Source organism: Salvelinus alpinus, chromosome 12, assembly GCF_045679555.1.
Source record: "Salvelinus alpinus chromosome 12, SLU_Salpinus.1, whole genome shotgun sequence".
Taxonomy (NCBI): domain Eukaryota; kingdom Metazoa; phylum Chordata; class Actinopteri; order Salmoniformes; family Salmonidae; genus Salvelinus; species Salvelinus alpinus.
This window is the reverse complement of record NC_092097.1, coordinates 28,167,000-28,175,490: the sequence shown is the minus strand read 5'-3', so window position 1 is coordinate 28,175,490 and position 8,491 is coordinate 28,167,000.

The following is an 8,491-nucleotide window of genomic DNA, read 5'->3' as shown; positions in this document are numbered from 1 at the left end:
TACAACTGGTATAGACTTCATCGTGAAATGTTTGCACACCAATCTTCATGTTTATTTTGCTCTATCAAAGTTGAGCTACACGTAAGGGTTTTACAGTTATTCCATAACTGACACTTATTGTTATCTCATCAAAAGAGCTCTCTGGTGAACTGAAGTCGGAGGGTGTACATCCTCTTACCCAGACACTCTTATAAGCAGTGAAATCTCGAAAAAAAAATAATAGATTGAGAGTAGGGGTGTGTGCACTTCTCTCTGAGTGGAGAAATGTGACTCTTGACTGATAAACTGCAATTGTGCTTCAGATGATCAAATCAAAGTTTGTCACATGCGCCGAATACGACAGTAAAATGCTTACTTACAGGCTCTAACCAATAGTGCAAAAAAGGTATTAGGTGAAAAATAGTTAAGTAAAGAAATAAAACAACAGTAAAAAGACAGACTATATACAGTAGCGAGGCTATATACAGTAGCGAGGCTATAAAAGTAGCGAGGCTACATATAGACATCGGTTAGTCAGGCTGATTGAGGTAGTATGTACATGTAGATATGGTTAAAGTGACTATGCATATATGATGAACAGAGAGTAGCAGTAGCGTAAAAGAGGGGTTGGCGGGTGGTGGGACACAATGCAGATAGCCCGGTTAGCCAATGTGCGGGAGCACTGGTTAGTCGGCCCAATTGGGGTAGTATGTACATGAATGTATATGATATACAGAGTAGCAACAGCGTAAAAGAGGGGTTGGGGTGGGGGGGGAACACAATGCAAATAGTCCGGGTAGCCATTTGATTACCTGTTCAGGAGTCTTATGGCTTGGGGGTAAAAACTGTTGAGAAGCCTTTTTGTCCTAGACTTGGCACTCCGGTACCGCTTGCCATGCGGTAGTAGAGAGAACAGTCTATGACTGGGGTCTTTGACAATTTTTAGGGCCTTCCTCTGACACTGCCTGGTGTAGAGGTCCTGGATGACAGGCAGTTTAGCCCCAGTGATGTACTGGGCCATACGCACTACCCTCTGTAGTGCCTTGCGGTCAGAGGCCGAGCAATTGCCATACCAGGCAGTGATGCAACCAGTCAGGATGCTCTCGATGTTGCAGCTGTAGAACCTTGAGGATCTCAGGACCCATGCCAAATCTTTTTAGTTTCCTGAGGGGGAATAGGATGGGGGCGTGCTCGATGAGCCCCGTTGATGAGAATGGGGGCGTGCTCGGTCCTCCTTTTCCTGTAGTCCACAATAATCTCCTTAGTCTTGTTTATGTTGAGGGATAGGTTGTTATTCTGGCACCACCCGGCCAGGTCTCTGACCTCCTCCATATAGGATGTCTCGTCATTGTCGGTGATCACTGTTGTGTCGTCCGCAAACTTAATTATGGTGTTGGAGTCGTGCCTGGCCATGCAGTCGTGGGTGAACAGGGAGTACAGGTGGGGACTGAGCACGCACCCCTGGGGGCTCCAGTGCTGAGGATCAGCATGGCAGATGTGTTGCTACCTACCCTTACCACCTGGGGGCGGCCCGTCAGGAAGTCCAGGATCCAGTTGCAGAGGGAGGTGTTTAGTTCCAGGATCCTTAGCTTAGTGATGAGCTTTGAGGGTACTATGGTGTTGAACGCTGAGCTGTAGTCAATGAATAGCATTCTCACATAAGTGTTCCTTTTGTCCAGGTGGGAAAGGGCAGTGTGCAATAGAGATTGCATCATCTGTGGATCTGTTTGGGCGGTATGCAAATTGGAGTGGGTCTAGGGTTTCTGGGATAAGGCTGTTGATGTGAGCCATTACCAACCTTTCAAAGCACTTCATGGCTATGGTCGTGAGTGCTAGGCAGGTTGCCTTTGTGTTCTTGGGCACAGGTACTATGGTGGCCTGCTTGAAACATGTTGGTATTACAGACTCAATCAGGGTCATGTTGAAAATGTCAGTGAAGACACCTGCCAGTTGGTCAGCATGTGCCCGGAGCACTCGTCCTGGTAATCCGTCTAGCCACGCACCCTTGTGTATGTGTCGGCTACGGAGAGCGTGATCACACAGTCGTCCGGAACAGCTGAGGCTCTCATGCATGCCTCAGTGTTGCTTGCCTCGAAGCGAGCATAGAAGTGATTTAGCTCGTCTGGTAGGCTCGTGTCACTTGGCAGCTCGTGGCTGTGCTTCCCTTTGTAGTCTGTAATAGTTTGCAAGCCCTGCCACATAAGACGAGCGTCGAAGCCGGTGTAGTATGATTCAATCTTAGCCCTGTATTGACGCTTTGCCTGTTTGATGGTGCAGAGAAGTGCCGTGATTGAAGGAAGAGGACAAGTCACCACTTCCTCAGAGTTTGTGAAAGAGAAGTACAAGATTTTATAATACCATATGCCATTTAGTAGACACTTTTACCCAAAGGGACTTGTCATGCGTGCATACATTTTACATATAGGTGGTCACGAGAATCAAATCCACTATCCTGGCAATGCAGGCACCATGCTCTACCAACTGAGCTACACGGGGAGAGTGACTGAAACTTTCCAGTCAACAAGGGCCTATGGTCTCAGCTCTGATGATGTGAGTGATGACTCTTCCTTATGAGCAGGATACACGTGTATTGATCATGTACTGTAGCGCCCACTCCAACCAAATCATGACTAGCTCCAATAAAGAGCACCATTCAGGCAGTCACAAAGCCACCAGGTGAGAGACGAGAGCCCTGGAGTGCTCTGTTACTCCTGACAGAGTGGTTAGCTCCAGCTGGAGTGGCTGACTTAGTTGACGTCACAGGGCAAAGAGTAGGTGGATGAATTAGACCTGTGACTTAGACCCATTGTGAGACTCCACAACACAGTCATTATGAGCTATTATAACATACAGTGTAGCTAGCTCTGTGCCTACCTGCTCTCCTACACACTGGCTAACTAACGAGGACAAATAGCTGAGCGAGGACAGCAAGATGGAGAGAGATGCCGGAACTATTGAGAGAAAACAAAGATAATTGATTACCACACACCCACACTGCTTGAGTGTAGGGAAAGAGGAAACAACAAGACAAGAAGAGAGAGGCCATCCATCTTTTCTCTTGGGTTGTTTTGAAGGAGTTTGAGGTGTGGTGCTGCACAACTTGATTCAGTTGTAACTCCCAATGTCTCATCATAACAAAACATATGCTGAGCGATATAACCAAAAACGAGTGATAAAGCCAACGCAATGGCCCATAATGTCATAAAACTTGCTTGATGCTTCCCATTTGTTTCTAAGAAAGTGGCCAGCTGTGGATCAACAGTGGGCTATTGTAACCACTTAATGAGCCAGTTTTCAAACACAGATTAAGCCTAGTCCTGGACAAAAAACATGCTCAATGGAGAATTCCCATTGAAATTGTTTTTTAGTCCAAGACTAGGCTTAATCTGTGTCTGGGACAACGGTCCAATGGACACAACGGGATGGAGGCTGAGACAGATGGGCATGAAGACTCATAGGGAGCTCATCATACTAAATCCTTGATCAAACACAACACAGCGGATCCACAGTCGTCTCATTCCCAGCGCTCTTATTGGATTAACACATGCTGGGAACAGGGTTTTGGTACATTTAGAGAAATCAGTCTCATTTCCCTTTGGAGAATCAGAACCGAGTTTTTGGCTTTCCATGGTGATATCACCATGTATTAAATTGGTTAATAGAGCAAAAACAAAGAGAGTTCCAAACCTCTGCCAATAACAGCTAGTTTTCCCCTCCCCACTCAGACTACTCCCAGACAGTCCTAGCAAAATTGTTGCTCGAGAAAGTTTTGAAAAAAATATATTTTTGCTCATTTTAATAAAAATCTATTACAGTAAGGTTCAAAACTGCTGCCATTTTCTTCAATTCATCACTCACTTTGATAATCTTGTTCTATGGGCACGTGTGGTCTCTGAGCGCACATGTCATGGAAGTGGAGTGTATCAGAGATTGGGTGACTCATAATAGTTTGTTTGTTGTCCCTCTCAGATTCATCCCTCCCTCCCTGTTACTCTCTCACTCACACACCATTTTTTGCACTTTTCCACCAAATATATAAAAGCCACCCAGTCACTGTGTTCCTCAAGGTACATGGATTTGGATTTAACTGAGTGGAACACACTGAGTGCTGAGTCTGCATAAGTAATCACCAGTCAAAAAGTCCTCTTTAGCTCTGTTGGTAGAGCATGGCATTTGCATCAGCAGGATAGTGGGTTTGATTCCTGGGACCACTCACACATAAAAATGTACACACGCATGACTAAGTTGCTTTGGATAAAAGTGTCTGCTAAATGGCATGTAGAGTCGTGAAAAAGTAAGTACACCCACTGGAAAGTAGCCTTTTTTTGTACATATTTGGACAGATGGATATGTAATCTTCACTTCAACACTATTGACAGATAAAGGTAATATAATTTAACAAATGACGCTGAAAGATTATACGTTGCAATCATTTTTTCATCAACAATCAACTGAAATGCAATTACATAGTGCGGAAAAAATAAGTACATCTCTAGCTTCAATAGCTGGTGTTGCCCCCTTTAGATGAAGTAACTTAACGTAGCCGTTTCTTGTAACTGTCTGTCAGTCTCTTACATCGACTGGGAGGAATTTTTGCCCACTCATCTTTACAGTACTGCTTCAACTGTGTCATGTTCGAGGGCTTTCTTGCATGCACGGCCCGCTTCAAGTCCCCCCACAGCATTTCAACAGGATTGAGATCTGGGCTTTGACTCGGCCATTCCATAACCATTTCTTATTTTTTAGACATTCTGTTGTAGCTTTGATTTTGTGTTTTGGATCATTGTCTTGTTGCAAGATTCATGTTCGGTTAAGCTTCAGCTTTTTGACAGATGGCCTCATATTCTCCTCAAGAATTATCTGGTACAATATAGATTTCATGGTTGACTCAATTTTTGCAAGTTGGCCAGGCCCTGAGGCAGCAAAGCAGCCCCAAACCATAACGCCACCGCCTCCATGCTTTACGGTTGGTATGAGGTTCTTCTGTTCAAAGGCAGGGTTCCATTTTCACCAAACATGGCGTCTGGCAATGCGGCCAAACAACTCCACCTTTGACTCATCTGTCCAGAGCACATTGTTCCAGTAGTTTTGGTCTTCACCCAGGTGTTGTCTGGCAAATATCAGTCGTGACTTGATATTCTTTTCTTCCTTCCTGAACTCCCATGTAGGCCAAGTTTGTGCGGTCTCTTTCTGACAGCTGACTCATGCACTTTGACATTGATTGTGGCAAGAGAGGCCAGTAGATCCCTTGATGTTACCCTGGGGTTCTTAGAGACTTCTATGAGCATCTTTCAGTCAGTTCTTGGGCTGAATTTGGTGGGATGACTTGTCCTAGATAGATTGCCAGCGGTCTGGAATTTTCTCCATTTGTAGATGAGCCGTCGGACAGTATAATGATGTACTTCAAATTGCTTGGAAATTGATTTGTAACCCCTCCCAGACTCATGAGCATCAATAATATTTCTTCTGAGGGCCTAGGGTAGGTCTTTTGATATTGGCATGATGTGTTACCACACACCCATATAGTTAAGACCAAACCAGTTTCTAATCTTTATGGAAGGCTGGACCCTCCTAAGTTTTTCTCTAGTGATTGTCTAATGATTTGCACCTGTTTTGGTGCACCTGATTCTAATTGTAGCAATTTTATGTGATGGTAAAGGTAGGGGTGTACTAACTTTTTCCGCATAAGGAAAATGCATTTCTGTTTATTTTAATTGAATAACATTTTCAAAGTAAAAAAATGTGTGATTTGTTAAATGTGGTTACCTTTATCAGTGAATCAAATATCCATGTGTCCAAATATGTAAAAAATAAAATATTTAAAAAAAACACTCAAGTGGGTGTACTTACTTTTCACATGACTGTATTATTATTATGTATTTATTATATTAAGAGTCTGAGAGCTTGTAAAGTTTAGTTTGCAATAGGTCACAACTTCACCTTGATTTTAGATTTTTTTTACATGTATTTTATCAGGGAGTCATACTGAGACCAAGGTCTCTTTTACAGATGAGCCATGAATTACAGAAATTACAGAAAATACACACATCAATATAAATACAAAATGCAAGCAGAAAGAAAAACACGGTCATAAAAAACAAACAGATGAATCAATAATAAGGTCCTCAATCAGCTTTCTGAATTGTCCTAGAGGCACCAGAACATCACATTTAAGAACATTTTGAAGATTGTAACAAAACTAAAAGCTGATTTACCTAACTCATTAGTGACCAAAGTAATTTCCGGAGTTAGCCATCCCTGAGACTGGGTGTGTTAACTCGTATGTTTAAAGTTTAGTAAAGATATTAGGTACAGTGGGACTTTTTGTAAAAGGGCTTTATAAATGAAAACATATCAATGTATCAACATATGTGACATCAAAGAAGACCAACCAACTTTCTGGTAGAGAATGAAGTGATGAGTACTAAAATAAGAGCTCCTCTCCTTAAATTGCAATTTTTTGTGAAATTATTTTATTATATGTGAACAGTTTAGTTATTTTATCAAATTACTGTGTTCTGCACATCTATAGGAATTGGAAGATATTTTTATTTTGTGGAAATAGTTTGGCTATTGAGAGATTGATCGACTTGGTTTTTGCAAGGCGCATCAGCTGAATCATCAGGCAACATAAGGGAGGAATGGGATTGGGGGACTATAAACCAACAAGGAAAACAAGAAGAATTAGGACAGATTAACAAATACAAAACCAACAGAGGGAGAAAGAGGATGGATTTCTGAGGGATTTATGGAGGATAGTTCAGCCCTTGATAGGGAAACAAGCATTCAAATGAACAAACAAGTAAGAAAAATAGCATTTGGAAAGGAGGTAGGAACATTCTGAACATTAAGAGAGCATCTTCATTTTTGTAATGTGTTGCTTAATTGAAAAACACATTTAGGGGGTGTTCGTAAATTCACTCTGGCTATATACTCCGATTTTAGAGCACTCTCGTCTGAGTGTGCCAGAGCGCAGAAAAACTGATGATTTTACGAACACGCAACACCAGTTGAATATGACCAGTGTCAGTAAACGTCTGCATAAAAACATAATTAAATTGTTGCCAGCAGCAAAGTGACCGTCACCAACACTCTGGATAACATGAAAACAGCCTAACCAGCTCTGCTAGGGCGAGTAATATGATCAGAGTGAGGTGTTCTCTCATTTGTGTCTGGAAGTAGCTAGCAAGCTAGCCAACGTTAGCCAGTTAGCGTGGGTGCTTGACTGCGCTCTGATCAACCCTACTCCCCAGCCAGAGCGTCCAGTGTGCGTTCTGAATGATCTGAGACATGTGATAACCCTAAACAGAGCCCATGCCCATTCTTCCCATTCTCTCCCTCCATACATGTGTACGAGCACAGCAAAGGTGCGGTCTCTCTGGATGATGTTGCGCATCATGCTGACCTCCTGCGGTCTGAAGAGCTGCAGCTTCAGGGTCTGTCCAGGGATAAGCATGACGGCTGTGAATGGAAGCACTGAGATGGTCTGGCAGCTGTCGTCATTGTGCACCGTACGCCCATGGAACTCCTCCATGTCTGAACCCAGGTAGTGGGAGGAGGGGGGCCGAAGCATTAGTGCAGTGTAGAAAACCAAGAACTGTATACTCAATGATACAGCTGTACAACAATAGTTTGTAGATGTAAATATGAAGCCCACAGCATGTGAAGTTGGAAGACTTGGGTCAATGCTTGGTTTTTCTGCATCCTCACTGTACCGGTCCTCAGTCTCCATCTCATCCTCTTCATTTTCTGTAAGAATAATAGTCAAAGTGGCCATAAGCAAATATGTACTTTCACTTTTAATTGCCCCATTGCAAAACAATTTCATGAGTCATTGCGTTGACAATAACCTGTTGGACATGAAGATGCATTTGGAAGATAATCACAGACCAGAAAACCTGTTTGGCAAGCTATTACTAGTAGACTGACATGACTAGCAGCTGGGAATTAAATGACATTAGCATGCATGGTAGCTAACGAGACATTTTACTCAGTTATGTAACTAGCAAGATCTCATATTTTAATTAAACAAGCAATCAATCCGTGAAGATAAATTAGCTTCACTGCGATAGTGATTGAATTCGTTAATTATGCTGTCACAAGTATGGCCTCGTTTCTTTGAATACAAAACAGATGCGTTTAAGGTCCTATTACATTAACCAACGTATGCTTCTGTACACTAGTCTACCAATGCAAATAAAATACCTTTGTACCGGGTAACATGCTGACCAGACCGGGGGGGCAAAATACATTTATGCACGATAGCGCAGCCGGTTTGGGCAAGGTGTTAAGAGTCGTAGCTGATTGCCCATGTCGATATTGTCGCCGCCACCCTGGACATCGGCCATATCCTGTGGTTTTCTATAGCAGGGTAAGCATCCAAAACGACTGTCGGAGGACGGAGCAAGTGGACGGAGTTAATCTTCTCAGAATTATGCATTTTGGGGCTTGGAATTTGTTTAGTGGTAGACATGTTCCCATTAGTTTGGCAACGAAGTCCACTAGATAAGAA